This window comes from Toxorhynchites rutilus, chromosome 3 (genome assembly GCF_029784135.1).
Source record: "Toxorhynchites rutilus septentrionalis strain SRP chromosome 3, ASM2978413v1, whole genome shotgun sequence".
NCBI lineage: Eukaryota > Metazoa > Arthropoda > Insecta > Diptera > Culicidae > Toxorhynchites > Toxorhynchites rutilus.
This window is the reverse complement of record NC_073746.1, coordinates 116464941-116485464: the sequence shown is the minus strand read 5'-3', so window position 1 is coordinate 116485464 and position 20524 is coordinate 116464941. Positions and strand designations below refer to the sequence as shown.

The following is a 20524-nucleotide window of genomic DNA, read 5'->3' as shown; positions in this document are numbered from 1 at the left end:
TACACACCAGATGGGCTAACCAGAAGAGCCAACCGGGCCACATGCGGCCCGCGGGCCGCAGGTTGAGTATCGCTGGTCTAGAATCTAGAATCTAGAATCAATTCAGATTTCCAGGTTCTGAATCCAATGAAAACTTCTTTGCGGATTCCAGATTTCCGATTTCTGATTTCTGATTTCTCATTTCTTTTCTCATTTCTTATTTCTCATTTCTGATGTTTGTTTCCTGATTTCCGACTTTTGCTTTTTCTGATTTCCTGATTATTCCGATTCCGCATTGTTAAGTTGATTTATTTTTTATTTTTTCGATCTTAAGTTTTTTATTCTTTTTGTTTAGGTTATTTTTATTATTTCTTTCAAGTTTAATTATTTTATTGAATTTTTTAGATTTTCAGTTATCTTATGGTTTTGTGTATTCTTTTTATTTTTCAAATTTTTCTTATTTTTTATGTTGTTGATTTTTCTTGTTTTTCATTTTAGTTAATTTTTATTTTTCTGATTTTGAAGTTTTTTTAGAATTTTCTAATTTTCCTTTTTTTTATTTTAGAGTTTTTTTTCTGATTTTTTAAATGTGTTTTTTGCAGATTTTCAAACTGCTCAATTTTTTTCTGTTTTAATTTTTTTTTCTTTGTTTTCCTGTTTTTTTCTTCTTATTTTTCTGATTTTTGACTTCTTGTGAATTCTAGCTTCTGACTTATGATTTCTGACTTCAGATTCCAGATTTAATATTTCAGCCTTCAGAATTCAGATTTTATCTATCAGATTTCAGCAGTGGCGTGAGGGCAGCAAATAAGAAACCGGAAATCGGAAGTCATAAATCAGAAGAAACAGGAAAAATATAGAAAATCATAAAATTAAAAAAAAACTGAAAAATCTAGAAATTGAAAAAAATCTGGAATAAAAAAAAGAAGCAAAATCACAGAAAAATCTGATAAATCGGAAAAATCAGATGAATCTAAAAAAATTGAATCAGAATAAATCTAAAAAATCACAAAAATAAAGTCAAAATAGAAACTGAAAAATCTAAAGAATAAAAAAAAATGTGAAGAATAGAATAATCAGTAAAACCAGGAAAATTTTTAAAAATCTGAAAAATCTCAATGATAAAAAAAAATACAGAAATCGAGAAAATCGGAAGGATCAGAAAAATTAAAATATTCAGAAAAATCTAAAAATCTTGAAAATCACAAAAATTTTAGAATCCAGAAAACTCAAAAAAATATAAAGAAATGTAAAAATATAAAAAAAAGCTGAACAATGAGAGGTATCGGAAAATATCAGGAAAATCAGGAAAAAATTTAAAGCTCTGATAAATTAGAAAAATTGAATAATACAATGGAAAAATCTAAAAAAAACAAAAAAAAATTAAAAACAAAAAGAAAAATCCAAAAAAGTTAAAAGTGGAGTACGTCTCTGCACCTCAGTGATGGGGAAAATGTGTTGCAGTCTAGAACGCTGCAGATAAAGAGGGGGATATTCCAAGGCGACTCTTTCAGCCCGCTTTGGTTTTGTCTGGCACTGAACCCCCTCAGTAGGACGCTCAATAGAAACGGTCATGGCTATAAAATAAGGTATGGCGACGGCGCCCACGAAGAAGTGACCCATACCTTTTACATGGACGATTTCAAGGTCTACGCTGATTCACGTCAGCGTCTAGGTGTAGCTATCCGGGTTGTCGAAGACATAAGCAGGGACATCTGTATGGAGTTCGGCCTCGACAAGTGTCGCTGTGTCCACCTGCTGAAAGGACAACTTACCGAATCCGGAGGCTACGAGGTCTATGACGGCGAGTTTATAAGAGACATGGTTCGTGGCGAATCCTATAAATATCTTGGATTCCGACAGCTCACCGGGATTCGCCACTCCGACATCAAGACGGAGCTGCGAGACAAGTTCTTGAGTCGAGTGAACTGTGTCCTGAGGACTTTCCTCAACGCGGGGAACAAGGTACGCGCGATCAACACATTCGCGGTTCCCCTGCTGACCTTCAGTTTTGGTGTAGTCAAATGGAGCAAAACTAACCTAGAGGACCTTGAGAGGAGGATGAGGAAAGCATTCAAAGAGGCCGGAATGCACCATCCTCAATCGGCACTGGAGAGAGTTTCACTACCACGCAAAGAAGGGGGACTTGGAATCGTCGACATTTCTGCACTGTGTGTTGCCCAGGTACGACAACTGCGCGAGTACTTCGCAGAACGCGCCAACCAAAACGCGCTATACCGGGCTGTCTGCGCCGCCGACAGAGGATACAGCGCTCTGCACTTGGCGCAAGCGGAGTACCAACTCAACTGCAATCTGCAGACAGTGGAGGAGAAGATTGCAGCTTGGAAGCAGAAGGCAGTGCATGGTGCCCACCCCCATCAACTGGACCGGCCACACGTCGACAAGGCCGCATCTAATCTGTGGCTAACGCGTGGTGAACTCTCTTCAGTAGTAGAAGCCGACATGATAGCCATCCAGGACAGGATAATGCCGACGAGAAACTGCAGGCGGTACGTCTGGCATCAAGACGTTGATGACATTTGCCGGATGTGCCATCAACCAGGTGAAAACATAGAGCACATTATGGGAGGCTGTCCCGTTTTGGCCAACGCAGCCTACACCGAGCGCCACAACAACGTGGCCCGTATTGTTCATCGACAACTGGCGCTCCAATGTGCTCTACTGGAAGACAACGTACCAAACTACCGGTACCTGCCTGCACCTGTCCTGGAAAATGACCGTTTCAAGCTGTACTGGGATCGCACTGTTCTGACCGACCTCTCGATCCACCACAACCGCCCAGATATAATGGTTTACGACTGGAGGAGACCCACGGTCGCAAAATCTGCAAGTACCGACCATTGGCCGTGGAGCTCAAGGAACTGTGGGGGCTAAGGGAGGTCCCAAGAATTGTTCCAGTCGTTCTCTCTGGAACTGGAATTATCCCGAAGACACTTCTGGAAGCGCTAAAGGTGTTGAACATCGAGAAGGAATTGGCCGGCATCCAAAAGTCGGTCATCCTTAGCACCTGCGCGATTGTCCGACAATTCCTCGGTCAGGACTAAAACAGCACGAGCATGCAGATACGTGCATTCCGCAGAGCCTAGTCCCCCTTTGGCATTCAGAAGCCCGGGGGCAGGTGAAAATTCTGGCTAGGTTCGCCTAGTTAAGAAGTGAGATAAGTCTGCCAAAATTAAAAAAAAAACTTGAAAAATCAGAAAAATCGGCAAAAGAGAACAATCGATAAAATTTAAAAATTAAGAAAACTTATAAATCTGTGGACTAAAAAAAAAGGAAATCACCACAAGAAAAATAAAAAAAAGATGAAAGTCAGAAAAATTAGGACAATCGATGGAAACAAACAAAAATCTGCAAAATCTAAAAATTGTGGGAAATTTTAAAATTAAAAATGAAAAACTCAGAAATAACAGAAAAATCAGACAAATGAACAAAATCAGAAAAATAATTAGAATCTGAAAAACATAGAAAAAAAATTTGAATGATCTGAAAAATTCGAAAATCAAGGAAAAACTGAAAAGTCAGAAAAATATAAAAAATCAGTATACAGAAATATAAAATATAAAAAACATCAGGATGACCTGAAAAATCGTGAAAATCAAACAAAAATTCAAAATTAGGTAAACTCTGAAAAATATCAAAACTGAAACAAATAGGAAAAATAAGAAAAATCTGAAAAATCTGAATAAAAACAAAACTTAATTGAAAAATCTGAAATGAAACTAGAAAAATCTGAAAATTATAAAAAAATGAGAAATCTGAAAATTAAAAAAAAATCAATCTATCATAAAAATCTGGAATTTCTTCAAAATCTGAAAATTTAAAAAAAATAATAAAAAACTGAAAAATTAGAAAAATTTGAGAAAAAATATCTCTCAAGACACTAAAAAATTAAAAACTTCTGGCAAAAAATCGGTAAAATTTAAAAAACTAGAAAAATGGGAACAAATTAAAAAATCTGAAAAACAGGAAAATCGGGAAAAAATCTAAAAGATAAAGAAAACAGCATCCAGAAAAAAACGAAAAAATCTAAAAAAATTGAAAAATGAATAAAATCTGGAAAATCTAGAAAATCAGAAAAAAATTGAAGTACTGAACGAGACACCAGAAAAGTCATGAAATCTTAATAACAGAATAATGTAAGTCACCAAAAATATGAAAACAGATATATCAGATAAATGAAAAAGCAGAAAAAAAACAAAATAAAAAAAAAATTAAAAAAATTGTAAAAAATCAGAAAACCCGTTTCTGTGCGATCTTTCATTGTGCGTTCCAAAATCCAAAATTTGAATGTAAGGTATATAATCAGATCTAAAATTTGAAACCAGGATTCTGGATTGGTGGATTCAGAGACTGGAATGAACACCAGGAATTCTGCCTCGGATATCACTAGAAATATGTTATTTGATTTTTTATTCCGTTCATTTTTGCTGTCGTCCCCTCTCAGTTTGCAAAGCAGAAGTTTTCACAAAATGACCATCTTCCAAAAAAGTGGTACTAATAATGCATAGCAGACACGCCTACCGCTACATCATCGCCGTCGGCAACTGATTGCTCATGGTGGACTACTGTACAACTTCTTAGCTCACCGTTTTCCATCGTTTCATTGAGTACGATTCGAGTACAACAACGAGATAATACTAATAATTGTTATTTGAATTTGAAGCCGAGATTAGAAATCTTTGTTTTGGGATCTAGAGTTCATACTCTCGGGATCGCCGTCAGGATCCTGCGATTCCTTATCAACATCTAGTGTTTGGAATCACGAATCTGACATCGATATTTGGAATTAGATTTTAAGTCGAAGTCGAAATCCGAATCGAGTCTGATATCTAATATGTGTCTAAATACAGTTAATTGGCACTCGAAAATCGATAATTTTAAACTAAGATCTAGAAACAGTGTTTAAGGCCTGAAATCTCGTATTATGTGAATATGTAAATGAAATGCGATTAGCTTTAAAGTAATAGAACAGCACTGTCATATTTATTTTTAAATTCTAGTTTATATAGTCGAACTTCATGGAGTTTTGTAAATTAATGAACACCTGAAATAAGATGTATTTCAAAACATCAACCTAGTTCCATTAGAAACGTTGCAAATTTGAAGCTGGTGAGGTATTCACTAGCAATCGATTCATGTCCCGATATAATCTATCGATCCCGCAGTAAGGTACAACGTGAGATTTGCGTCACCCGTGCATTCTCAGCCAAAACAATACCAACTTATTACTATCTTAAAAAACAATCCATCAGCGGATGGTGTCTCAATTGCTGCTGCTTCCCTGCTGCCATCAGCATCATCATCATCCCGTTCAAGGCACAGTTGGGGAATGTTCGGTACATCGATGTCGTGAGATTCTCCCCAACAACCTCGATGGATGGTGGCACATTTAATGCACAATTACAAAACGAAACCTCAACTCTCGCCCCTCAGGCTGGCTGGCTGGCTAAAGCGTTGCGGCAAAACTGGGAAGGGACGTGTGCATAATTGATTCCGGATAATTAATGACCCACCACCTCACGTTTCCTCACGTGGCGCTTGTTTCCCGGTGTTCACTCCAAAGAGGTGCTGAAGCCTAATGACCGAGATTTGGTCTCTGGGCTCTCGTTATGGCTCTTTGACCGGCTGTGCGCGGGGTTTACAAAAGACTGCGCGAAGTTCTGCAGCTGATAAGATTTGCGCGACCAACAGGCGAGTTGCTTAACGGTACACTTATATAAGTGAGCCATAGGCACATAGGAGGAATATGCTCACAGGAATGCAACAATGTACCGAGCGTTAAGAGTTGGCACACAAAACAGGAATCCAATCATGGGAGTTAGCTGAGTGAATCGATTACGCCAGCGCGGTATAGAGAAAAAACTTAATTATTGGAACATTGATCATAATTATCAACGGCTTTCACCGTTTGTAACGGCGGAAGTGTTGAAGATAATGCCCGGGAAATTTTGTTTCGTATTTTTACATTCATGAGATAACACTATCTTTGTATTTTTTTCTGAATGACTGTTCAATGTAACAGATAATCTACATAATATAAATTGATATCGTTTTTTTTTTTTTTTTTTTATCCAAAATATATATTTTTATTAAGGCTCATATGGCGTCAACCTGACGGGGCCGGGAGTTCAATATTTCGACAATGTTTGCCTTATAACTATGTTAGTAATATGTAACCGATAACGTCGGTTAAAAATCAGCATCTCTTGCAAAATTGGATTTTACAGAATAATAAAATGAAATTCCTGCATAATATGTCATCTTGATTGATATGGCGAGAAAAGTATATATTTTGAGAATATCAAACCCAAAAACATCGCGATTCCACTATACATAGAAATAATATCATTCATGTTTTCGTGTTTGCCGAAAGCCTTGCCTGCCGCTCAGAACCCGTCATTAAGTTTTGAAATTGAAATGAGAAGTGTTCAGGTTTTTCAAATACACGCTCAAAAAAAAAAAAAACAAAAACGTCAAATTCAAGATGACCAAATTTTGATCGGTGCACCTTTTATATTATGATTTATTCGATAAAATCGATAGAGAATCCGATTATCCAGATCATCCTGATTCAGGATAGTGCACCTTAAGGGCTGAATCAAAAACCCTATGGGTCTTAAATTTCTCGAAAACGGATGAATATAGGGAAAATGGGGGTAAGATGGACATGTTAAGAAGAACTTCAATTGTATCTTTGGAAACTCATGTTTTCCAAAACATAACAGCAGTTTCTTACAGTTCAATATACTGGTTTTCGAAATAATTGGCCAATTTTTTTATAAAAACTTGTTTTTCCATGTTTTTTACTGAAATTAAAACAAGCCGAAAAGTAGAACACTTTATCGATGCATGGACATGTAGTGGGAGGAATATGGACAGGTTAATAATATACGAAGCGTAGAAATTTATCGCTCGCGAGAGGAATAATTTCGCTCTCTCAGTGTTTGTGTGTCCAGTAACTGAAATAGAACAAAAGGAGAAAGCAATATAAAAAAGAGTTGAATATTCTTACCTTCACTTTCTATCATGTATTGGATGTGATTATGGAGGTGACTGTCCATTTAAACCCCACCAGTGCAATTATTTCAAAATTTAAATTTACCACTTACGAAAGAATTTACTTTTCCATACATACCTAATGTCGCTTCTCTGTTAACTCACAAACCAAAATATAATCATCAGCGAATTTAATTTTTCAATTAAACCACTCAAAATTCTTAATATCGTAGCCGGCAAAATTACATCCACACGCGGAATCATGTTCGATTTTCAGTTTAAGTTTCCCTATTTCACTTTTGATCAGTATTCATTGTCATAGGATGGTTTAAATATAATACAATAGCATGTAGGAGGGGTTCCCATCAACAGAAATTTGAAATTTATAATGCAACTATACGAATCAACCACCTGTCCATTATACCCCCACTGTCCGTCTTACCCGCGGTTTTCATATAATGTATAATAAACGTTTTAGTTGATTAAAATTGTCATCATCATCAACGATAAATTTATTATCACCATGGAGGTAGTATGGAAATATAAAAAGAGATGGGAAGAGGATTAGTTTTGGCGAATATAAATTTCTAATTGATTAATAACGATAATTTTTATCAATTTACGTATTTATTATACAGCAAGTATATAAATTCAGATAGACCGAAAAAAATTGATCCGATTCGGTTCAAATAATTTATATTCATCCGTTATTGAACAATTTTAGACCCATTAATTTTTATTTATTCTTAAGGTGCACTATCCTAAATCAGGATGATCTGGGAAATCGGACTCTCTGTCAATTTTGTTGAATAAAGGGTGGAATGATCAATGTTTGGTCATCCTCAATGTGACGTATTTCTTTCAAGTGTGTATTTGAAAAACCTGAACACCCCTAATTTTGCTAAGCGGAAGGCACACCTGACACCTGGTATCTATCTAATTGTTTTTCAGTTTTTAATTCATTATCTGCATCATTATCATACAGTGGTGCACAGAACATCGTCGTTTTGCCAAAACGGTTTGGTCTTGCGATCGATGTGGACAGGATCTACCAATGATTTTTTGCTGAATTCTCAAAATAGGATCTACCAATGAATTGAATTCTCAAAACAACCCCTTTTCTCATCTCGTCTTAAATTTTCAATATTTTAAATATTCCATGCAAAAAAATCGTCGTACCATGGTGAGAGTTATTTTTACAATTGATGTACTAGACGAATTTCATGCCAACCCGACTAGCTGTTGGCAGCACTACGCAGATATCAGTGGGTGGGTGTAAACACATGGGTCTTTTAAACAACTTTGCATACTTGAAATATTCAAGAAAGAACTGTACTATTTTTGAGAATAGCCAACAAATTATACAAAAATTTGTAACTCAAAAAATCTAATACTTACAAAATTTTGGTCAGAGGATTTTTTTTTTGTTTTTTATAAATTCGTTTATTTTTACAGGCTCAGTTACATAAGTTTAAAGGAGCCGAAATCTTAAATATATTTTTAAAACTATATATATGAACAATTTTCTTAAATCTATGGTTAGTAATGTGGGAAACCGATTACTCGTGGTGGACTCGAGATTAAAAGGGTGACATTTTCTCAGGAAAAGGATGGGGTATAAGGAAATTATTACAATGTTGATAATCACACACACTCAATTCTTAAATCTATTCGTACATCAGTTGTGAATTTACATTTCATTCTTCTGTTTATAGCAAGCGAACCAATTACTCACAAAGGAAGAAATGGAGGGTATAAGGATATAAGGATAATCACACACGAACATCGATAGATTTAAGGAAAACATATATTTGGGACATGTAATCAAGGTCTAACCGAGCCAACACATCTCTCACCGGCAGTGGTCAGAGGATGAAATGTAGAAATTGTAAATTTTTTTCCATGAAAAAACACCAAAACCTTAAAAAAAATTCTCTGAAAAAAAAATTAAAAATCAAAACTCATTTTTTTCAAAAACGTATTTTTCTCAAACCCTTAAACAATATTTGAACAGCCATTTCAATTTCCAACAAGTCTTCCATACATTGGAAAATGAGCACTTCTACAGGAAATTTTTTTCTAACAACCACTTTTTCATGATTTCTTTTAGAAAATTACAATTAATTCAAATTTTGTTTGAGGTCAGAATAGCGCAATAGTGTATTCGACAAAGTGTTAGATCTTATTAAAATATGAAAAATAAAAATATGCCAATTTTCTACCTTTTATATATTTTTTTAGAATATGAGACATTTTTATATGTTTTCGAGAAAATTGAGTTTTAGTTAAAAAAAAATTTCAATGATTTTTTTTCAAAAATTTGTTTGATATGTTTTAATGAAAACACGAATGATTTCCTACATTTCATTCTTTGATTAAAATTTTGTAGGTCTGACAGATTTCGCATACTTTTTTTTTTAATTTTAAATTTTATTTCAACTTTTTTTCGAAAAATCTTAATTCAAAAACTATTAGATCTACAAAATTTTGGATAAAGTATGAAATGCAGGAAATTATTCAGATTTTCATTAAAAAAAACAAACAAATTTAAGAAAAAATTTTTTTTTTTTAAATTAAATTCATTCATTTGTCAGCGAAATTTTTCTAAAAAACAATTTTCTACATTTCATCCTTTGACCAGAATTTTATAGATATCATAGTTTTTGAGTATACATTATGGAAGTATGTAAAGTTGCTTAAATGATGATGTAATGTGCTTTGTGCTGCCAACTCCTAAGGCGAGTTGGCATGAAATTCGTCATCAGAAGAATTTAAAATAAAAAAATAAGTCTTTTTTTAAAAACTAGATATCTCAAAAAGGAAAAAAAACATTGTCTTCTCAATGTTTTATATGTATTTATTTTTTTTTATTTTTTTACACTCGACAAATAAAATAGAGGAACAGGGTGCAGAGGCGAAATTTTTAGGTGATTTGTAAAATGCTGTAACTTCGTAAAAAATCAATACATGAAAATGGAATTTACTTCTTTAACATGAAGCTTAAACTTTCAAACTTTTACGAGCATATTCAGTATCGTTTACACTTTGAATTGTTGTACATCCCATGTTTATGATTTGATTTTTCACGAAGTTACAGTTACATTTCAAAAATTACCTAAAAATTTCGACTTCGCATTCTTTTCTTCTTATTTTAGTCAAAATATATATAATTATTACTCAGTTTTTAGTGCATTATTTGCATCATTATTATATTTCTTCATAGAAAAAGATTCGGAATGAGCACCGCTCTTAGTTACCCTTTTGGAGTTTCGTTGAGTGTTAGCATATCTAGGCATGATATTTGTTTCCAATTTTAGCGGCATGGCAATTGTACTAGTAACGATGTGTTTTTTTTTTCGCTTGACCATTTCAACTTTGATAATCACATTCTTACATAACTCATTTTCAGTTGCTAAAACAGGTTCCTCTTAACAGTTTTGTTCAAAACATCGTTTGCCTGCCAGAGTGATTATGTCTTGTGGTCGATATTTGTGGTGAGTCTGGATCTACCAATGACTTTTTTAACCCTTGGGATTCTCAAAATAAATTCATTTTTCATCTCATATTATAATTTTAACACCACTTCTACTCTATGATAAAAGTATTTCTATTTCCATGATGGCAGTTTTTATCAATTGAAACTTATTATACAACAATTTTGTATGGAAAAAGATAGATTAAAAATAAAAAAATAAGAAAATAATTACAAGAAAACCTGTTTTTCTGCGGTTTTTTCTGTGCGGTATATGAAAAGAAGCATACTCGACGAAGTTATCGTCCATTTAGTTTTTTTTCGATGGTTTATATGCGTTTCAGTACGAATAAAGCATATTCGTGTCTAAATTATCCCTTGGCCGAGGCCGAGTGGTTAGCGTCACAACTAACATGCCGGGTGTTCGGGTTCGATTCCCGTTCTGGTCGGGGGAATTTTTCGTCAAAGAAATTTCCTCCGACTTGCACTGTGATCAAGCGTATTCTAGAGCTTACCACTCAGAATGCATTCAAGGCGTGTTACTTGGCATAGAAATCTCAACTAAGTACTAATAAAAATGACGCAAGTAATACTACGTTGAGACGGCGAAGTTCTTCTAGGAACGTTAGTGCCATTGAAGAAGAAGAAGAAGTCTAAATTATCCACTTCTCAAATTGTTCCCATCCTTTCATCAAATGTTCTATGCTGCGCATGACATGATTTCTAACAGCAACAAGTTCGGCATGCAACTAAAAGCACAACACAGCCGCGCGCAACCGAAAAGGCAAACTGTCCCATCGCAAAGCAAGGAAATAAAAGGAAATCGAACGGCGAACGTCGTCAATTTGAGTTATTTTTATGAGGTAAACTTTTTTATGTGGTCCCTATCTACCACACAAAACAAGTTTTCAAATTGTGTACCAAACACGATTTTTTAAAGCTACTGGTGAAGTTTTGCACTTTTTTATGCGTTTTTATGCGGTCTCTATCCCCCGCACAAAAAAAAGGCTTGCCTGTATTACCATTTGTAATATTTATTTAATTAAAATATATCTCAGTAACGAAAAGTCATCCCTTCCTACGTAGATGATATGCTATTAAACATTTCTCAGTTCTTCAAAAATAATATAAACAATGGTCTCTTTGTACAGCTAGAAAAAACGTTTCATAGTTTTAGCAAATTTTCAAAGTAGGTATTTGTTGTGCAGTTGTATTTTTTATGGCAATAGGAATAGGAATAGGAATAGGAATAGGAATAGGAATAGGAATAGGAATAGGAATAGGAATAGGAATAGGAATAGGAATAGGAATAGGAATAGGAATAGGAATAGGAATAGGAATAGGAATAGGAATAGGAATAGGAATAGGAATAGGAATAGGAATAGGAATAGGAATAGGAATAGGAATAGGAATAGGAATAGGAATAGGAATAGGAATAGGAATAGGAATAGGAATAGGAATAGGAATAGGAATAGGAATAGGAATAGGAATAGGAATAGGAATAGGAATAGGAATAGGAATAGGAATAGGAATAGGAATAGGAATAGGAATAGGAATAGGAATAGGAATAGGAATAGGAATAGGAATAGGAATAGGAATAGGAATAGGAATAGGAATAGGAATAGGAATAGGAATAGGAATAGGAATAGGAATAGGAATAGGAATAGGAATAGGAATAGGAATAGGAATAGGAATAGGAATAGGAATAGGAATAGGAATAGGAATAGGAATAGGAATAGGAATAGGAATAGGAATAGGAATAGGAATAGGAATAGGAATAGGAATAGGAATAGGAATAGGAATAGGAATAGGAATAGGAATAGGAATAGGAATAGGAATAGGAATAGGAATAGGAATAGGAATAGGAATAGGAATAGGAATAGGAATAGGAATAGGAATAGGAATAGGAATAGGAATAGGAATAGGAATAGGAATAGGAATAGGAATAGGAATAGGAATAGGAATAGGAATAGGAATAGGAATAGGAATAGGAATAGGAATAGGAATAGGAATAGGAATAGGAATAGGAATAGGAATAGGAATAGGAATAGGAATAGGAATAGGAATAGGAATAGGAATAGGAATAGGAATAGGAATAGGAATAGGAATAGGAATAGGAATAGGAATAGGAATAGGAATAGGAATAGGAATAGGAATAGGAATAGGAATAGGAATAGGAATAGGAATAGGAATAGGAATAGGAATAGGAATAGGAATAGGAATAGGAATAGGAATAGGAATAGGAATAGGAATAGGAATAGGAATAGGAATAGGAATAGGAATAGGAATAGGAATAGGAATAGGAATAGGAATAGGAATAGGAATAGGAATAGGAATAGGAATAGGAATAGGAATAGGAATAGGAATAGGAATAGGAATAGGAATAGGAATAGGAATAGGAATAGGAATAGGAATAGGAATAGGAATAGGAATAGGAATAGGAATAGGGATAGGGATAGGGATAGGGATAGGGATAGGGATAGGGATAGGGATAGGGATAGGGATAGGGATAGGGATAGGGATAGGGATAGGGATAGGGATAGGGATAGGGATAGGGATAGGGATAGGGATAGGAATAGGAATAGGAATAGGAATAGGAATAGGAATAGGATTAGGAATAGGAATAGGAATAGGAATAGGAATAGGATTAGGATTAGGATTAGGAATAGGAATAATAAATATAATATATAGTGATAGTGATAATAAATATTTCCACCAGTTATTTTTGAATGTATAGACGTCAAAATATATCTCAATACGGTCGGAGTAACCTACAGAACACACACGACGGTTACGAATAAAAAACAGAAATTCCAACATTGTCAAAACCAACCGATAGGAGATCGCAGAAACAAACAAACAAACAAAAACTCAGTAACCCGTTGATCGATTGGCAAATTTCAGCATAACGCCGGAGACCCATACCATCCATCACTCGAACCTCGTGTTCCCCCGGTGGTGCTCTAATCCGACGGCGGTAGTATTTGGACGGGCTCAAACGGGCCGCCCTCCCGACGGGGGGTTTTGTGTCCTGCTTCGCTTTGATCGAAAAAAAAAACATGTGTGTGCTTCTCACAGACCCGCCATAAGACTGCTTATCTGGCCCGATTTATCACGGGCTAATAAAGGCTCACTTGGTTACGCTATAGCGGCAGCAGTAGCAGCAGCTGTTCGTTAATTTTTATTTCAATTCCAGCTCGCGGAAACTATTTTACGACCCGCGGTGTCTGCAACGAGAACCTCAATCAGTGCCAAGGGTTTTCCTGGCCTGGGGGTCAGTTTTCGGAGCGGTCTGGAGGGGCGGGAGAAAGTTACGGTGCAACAAATTCTCGAGAAGATACATGCCAAGACTGATCAAACTGATGGAATCATATTTACACGGTGAGGAAAACATGAAACTTCCTTCTGCGAACTTTGATTGGTACTCTTTGCTCTTCTCATTCAAAAACCAATGAAAAAAAAACGAACTTCGTGGAAGTTCAGTTAACCTCTCGTACTATTTTTTCCGTCTTCTTCCACTCATTGCGCGGTTAAAGCTTTTTGCTATCTGCTGCTTATAATTGGCATTAAAATCCAACAATCTACAATGGTGCTGTTACCGTAAAAATGTGTAATCAAAGCTGATGAACGGCACATCATGAAATCAACGTTCAATTTCGTGCTTTCAGCCTCCCTCTCTTCCACTTCTCGACTCTAGGGGGGAAACATAGAAATTGAAACATTTCCCGCAGAGGATACGCTCTTACCACAAGATTACCAAGCAGCGACTTGAAAGCCGCACACCACAATACGACACATTTTGATGAGATATCCCTATGGCTGGCTGCCGGAATCGAATTTGTCGGAAGTTTTGATCGGACTTCTTCAAAACCCTTTTTTTTCTTCTCTCTCTTGTTGGTTTCACTTCCAACGCGCATAAGCCCCGATGGTGATGGATTATGTAAATGCTGATGAATTGATGAAGATCCGCCGACCGGCCGCTTTGCGTGGTCGGCCGAGGCACTAAATGTGGTTTATTTGTTTGCCCTGTGAACAATGCCTATGGTGGTAGAACCCGGATAGCGGCGTGGGAAATATTTTCTGACCGTTGCCTCAGAAAAAACTGTCGGTAAATAGACAATAGTGGACTGTTTCTAATTTTACCCTTTTTTTTATTCTAAATAGTTTCGCCGGGTGTGTGCAAGTGTATGCGTGGTTTGTTCTGTGCTCGATCGGGTGTGAAACCTACCAATCGATCATCGAATTTTACGGTCTTCACTTGAAAATTGCGGTTTGGCGAACATTGTGGTTTCGATGGTAAATTTTGACGTAGGACTACGTCTTTCATTTCTATACCGGGGTGTAAAATCAAAGTTTCGAAAACGAAAGCGTTACGCCGGAGACCGAGATTTTGAGCGTTAATAGCTCCTAAACAACTGAACGAAATGGTATGATAAACACTTCATTCGAAAGATAAAATGTCTACGCGTTGTATACTTGTTACTTTTTGATCCAAAAACTTGTTTCAATAGTCTTAAAATTGCTTTCAAAACAGGCTATTGAAATCACCAATCGGTATATAAGCGAGCGCCGCTCGGAAATCCAATCAGTTCTATTTGAACAGCGATTGGAGCATGTTGTCGCTGTTGTGGTGAAGCTCTTCGTTTATCATGAAAGCGCTGATGAACGGTGTCACCAAGAGCCTGTTTGTGCACCTTAGGCCAGACATGAATCCATCAGGAGGAGAGTGATGCCACAAACGGTTCCCCGGGAAGATCTCGAAGCAGCCGCTACACACACACACACACATACACGCGCGGAATTCTTTCCGTTTGGATGCCATTCAGCATCGAGAAAGATCCGGAAAATAATCTGCCAGTTTCTCTGGGAATTTAAAAATACATTCATGTGAAAGAGTTTATTTTAATGTTTTCTATCCATGTAACACTGTGACCAAATACATTTGGTTTTGTGATTTTTCAATCAATCGCAATTAACAGGATAGCTTCTGAAGATTATTCTTCCCCATCAGTAGGATATTTCCGGATCCAATATTGTATGCGCCCGCAATCGATTATTGCTCAGTCGCCGAAAGTTCCGAGCTCAGAGAGTTCATTCCCCTCTAGTTTGCCTTCCAAATTGCCATCGTAAACCACACCATCTCTCGATTCAATCACACACAAAAAGCATACTTAAGCGATATTCTGGTGGTGAGACGCATTTATTTTTCGTGAGGACATCGACAAGACAACATCGTTGCTGAGGATGCTGGACGGCGAAGGATCGAGATCTGCCCTGAAACGCAAGCAGTTTGTTTGAAACTGTGAGGGAGCACAGAGAAGCCGATCCTTCAGGAGAAGAGAAGGTGACCATCGAAGCAGCCGCTACACACACATACACGCACGGAATTCTTTCCGTTTGGATGCCGTTCAGCATCGAGAAAGATCCGGAAAATAATCTGCAAGTTCCTCTAGGAATTTAAAAATACATTCATGTGAAAGAGTTTATTTGAATGTTTTCTATCCATGTAACACTGTGACCAAATAAATTTGGTTTTGTGATTTTTCAATCAATCGCAATTAACAGGATAGCTTCTGAAGATTATTCTTCCCCATCAGTAGGATATTTCCGTATCCAATATTGGATGCATAAAACCTTGTGCCTCCAACGTAACGCTCTCGTTTTCGAAGTTCTCCAAATATTCATTCATTTAGAATGAATTCAGATTCAACTTCAAACAAATGATCTCTAAATCAACGATAGTCCTACGTCACCTTTGCGGTTATACCATAGATATAACCCACTTTCTGTTTTTTTTTCAATACATTGATTACCATACCATGATTCGTAACTTGTTTATTGTTTTATTGGGAAAAAACGCCCAATCAAGTAATTAGCGAGACTACCTCAAGCTGCGGTCCAAATTTGTCCACTAAAATTCAAGCAACGTGGATAAATCACGCGGGATCACGTTCTGCACGCGCAGCCATCTTTGGCATTAAGGGGAACTATCAACACTATCATCTGCGGCAAAAGTATCGTTGAATCACTGCTAGACGAGTGCATCCCTCTCAGTTATCAGCGGGACGCTTTTCGCCCTGATACAGTGTCGGACAAAATTTACGTAGCTGACTAATTTATTGTTTTTCTTCATATTTTTATTAGATGCGTAATGTTTTTGTTTATATCTGAATTGGTCAAATTTGTTGAAAATGATTTGTCAAGATCGTCTTGATAATACGTACACGGTCTATGTATTCGCTAAAAATATAGACTCGTTCGAAGGTCGTGTGAAATTTATCTCCGAACCAATTCGCAACCGGCATAATATTTCTCGCACTTGGCAGTGAAGTTACGAAGTTGTTGAACCTTCGTAAGCGCATTCCCAATCCCAACAAGATTACGAACTTTCTCAGTAAATTCGGGACGAAGACGACGATATGAAGGGTTTGATGTCATCTAGCGTTTTGTCTGAACATGATATCTTGCTTGTCGAGAAGTGGATGACTTTTGATTACTATCAAATCAACAGTCGACTAAACTTGAATGGTTGCTTACTCGGTATAGGTATAGCATGGTGTTTCGTCTACCTTGAGACGTCTCCAAGGTACCAACGAACCAACAGTCAGCACTCAACAACAACTAATCTCTTTTTTTATGAACTTTCCTTTACTGGAGATCGGAAACCATCATTCGGTAGATGCAATGTATTTTGATTTCTCCAAAGCGTTTGGCAAAGTTCCTCATGACTTCGCTGTTGCGAAACTTGGACACTTGAATTCTCCATACTGGATAACAGAGTGGCTGCGCTCTAATTCTACCGAGCGAAAGGCGTTTGCCAATCTCAACAGATGAAGCTCCCTCGTTTTTCCCATCACTTCCGTACCTCAATACCTCAGAACATCAGGGCAGTGTGATGGGGCCACTGATTTTCGTGCTGTTTATTAACGATGGGTGCATTGGATTAAAGTTTTGACCGATTTCAGGACTCTAATTTACAGGGTGGGCCATTTAAAGTGGAAGCATTTGGCAACCCCATAACTTTTGACAGAGATGTCAGATTAACAAATGTCATACCGCGTTGGAAGCGTCATTTCAGTACAATTTTAACCATGGAACAATACACACCTAAACAACGCGCTGAAATTGTTCAGCTGTACATTCAAAATAACTTCTCAATTGTGTTAACTAAACGTGCGTGGAAAAATAAAAATAAAGTTAAAACATCGCCTGGAGACAACACTATACGTCGATATGCCAAATTTATATCGTCTGGTAGTGTTGGTAATGCCAGTCATCTGTCCAGACAACGACCAAGACGTTTCGACGAGAATATTGATGCCGTTCGAGCCTTCTTTGAAAACGAAAATGGAGCAACGGTAACCGTGAATGGGGAGCGTTATCGGACAATGATAACCGATTTTTTATTGCCATTTGTTTGTGAAAATGAATTGGACAATTACTGGTTCCAACAGGACGGCGCTACATGCCATACAGCGGCTGCCACGACCAAATTATTGCGCGAAATGTTCCCCGGAAGATTAATATCGAAAAACGGCGATTATGACTGCCCACCGAGATCACCTGATTTGACGCCTCCTGACTTTTTTTATGGGGATGTTTAAAATCCAAAGTATACACTGGTAAACCAAGGACCCTGGCTGCGCTGAAAGACAATATCCGACAAGAAATTGCTGCCATATCGGCCGAAACATTGGGCAAAGTGATGGAAAATGCCGAAAAAAGGGCACATTTTGCGGTCAAGGCCAGAGGCGGTCATTTACGAGATATCATAATCAAAAAGTAGTTAGAACAAATCTCCTTGGACCAAAATAAATGAATTTCATAAAATTTTTTTTAAAATTCCACTTCTTTACTTTGCTATTGCAAAAACAAATCCTTCCACTTTAAATGGCCCACCCTGTACTTCAGCTTTACACTGCTAGTTAGCCTGACCTAATGCTCATCCATAATGATGAATTAATGTACAATCTATTTTATCCATTCTATAAGCGAACTTGAATTTCTCTACCGTTTTTGTTGAATCTCTCTTAGGCTATCGAAGATCTTCCAAAACCATGTCCCTAATTTTTGTTACAATTTCTGATATCAATGCACTTCCTGAACAACCTTCCCGTAAACCATCTTCAAGATTTGTTGGACCATCTTAGTTATCTTCCGGTTCGATTTTTGTGCAAAAAAAACTAAGTTGCGTATGTTTGTCATCCCTTTAGCGCTATACTGAGCATTAGGGTGGCAGCGAATATGGTCATGTCAAATTTCAAAAACCGACCATGTACATTTTGTTTATTGGCCTAAAAATAACCTATGCAAAGTTTCACCTCAATCAGTTATGATTTAGAGGTGCCTCAAAGCGTTCAAAGTTTTGATTCTTTTATCCTCGAGAATTTTCCAAGGGGGGAGTAAAGGAAATTTGGAAAATCGAAATTTTTTTTCGATGCCAAATGACTTAAAAATGCATAAAACGTCGAGATCTGTTGTCATCTCGGCAAATTGTTTTATTGGGAAAACTGCCTAAAATGACCTATGCAAAGTTTTACCTCAATCGGATATGATTCAGGGATGCCTCAAAGCGCTCAAAGTTTTGATTTTTTCATCCTCGAAAATCTTCCATGGGGGTAGTAAAGGAAATTTGGAAAATCGATTTTTTTTCGATGCCAAATGATTTAAAATTGCATAAAACGTCGAGATCTGGTACCGAAAAATATTTATTGGTCGAAAATAAACTTTTTGGACTTCAGACAATGAAGGTATGGAAAAAAAAATATTTATTGTGCTTCGTACCCATGAACGGCTACCGAACTTAAAATATATAAATAAAGTGTCGAAAGAAGTTAAGAGCATCGGAATATACTGAGGAACTAATCCTCTGAAATCCTAATGCTACTTATTGTTGACTATCCAATTATTCCGTTTTTTTTTGTAGTTTTGGACGTCGAAAGCTATTTCCTTCCTTATTTTGAAGTTGTTCATACCCGTAAATTATCGATACTATTCTAAGGATGTTCCACTCCTGTTCCTGCACCATGCCAAGCTTCGCCGAACAGCCGATTACGGTCCGTACTCAAATGTTCATTCATTTGTTTCATCGACTGAGAATGTATATGCAGGAAATTAAATCAGATTCTCTTCAAGTATATTATGAATTGAGGGAATCATATTAAAGTAGCAAAATTTTAAGAAAAAATCACAGTATTATCGAACAACGAAACTTGTTGAATAACCTCATACAATATAGGATGAATTTCATGCCAACTCGACTGGTCGTCAGCACTATCTCAGATAGCAGTGAAACATGGGTCATGGGTCATTTAAGCAACTTTGCATACTTGACATATTTGAAAAATAATTAGACTACTTTTCGGAAGAGACAAATTTGAAAATAAAAATTAATTTTTCTCAAAAACGTATTTTTTTTTAACTCAATCGATTAAATATAGTCGACAGTTTTCTTTCAACAATTATTTTCAAATCCTATACATAATCGAATCTCAAGAAAACAATTTTTTCATTAATGTATGAATGTCAAACATTAATAGAAAAATACCTTTTTTTGTGATTCGATTATGTATTGGATTCGAAAATTAACGTTGAAAGTGAAATTGCGATTCTATATAATCGAGTCCGACCTGTATATGAATAGCCCTCACAGTTTCCAAGAAGTCGTCCATACATCGAAAGATGGGCACTTTTACAGGGAAAAAGTTTTTCGAACAACAACCTTTTCATGTTTTCTTTGAAAAAAAATACAACTTATCCTAATTTAAAGTCAGTTAAAGTTTAAAGTCAAGATAGCGATATAGTGTATTAGACAAAGTTTTAGACCTTGTTAAAAACTTTTGTCGAAGACATCAACTTTATATCTTTCATAGTTTTTGGAATATAAGTCATTTTTGTATAAAAACTCCTGAAAAAAATTATGTTTTGCTCGTAATATTTTTCCAAAAAATTCTATGATAATTTTTAATGAAAACCTTGGTAATTTCCTACATTTCATTCTCTGACCAAATTTTTGTAGATCTTATAGTTTTTAAGTTAAGATTTTTGTTTTTGATT

The 20524-nt window shown here is 36.1% G+C and overlaps 1 protein-coding gene across 5 annotated transcripts in view; it reads left to right on the top strand.

Annotated features, from left to right (window-relative positions):
• LOC129772788 (tyrosine-protein kinase Btk29A) overlaps window positions 1-20524 on the top strand; it is a 312094-nt gene that overhangs the window by 159000 nt on the left and 132570 nt on the right. The window lies entirely within an intron of this gene.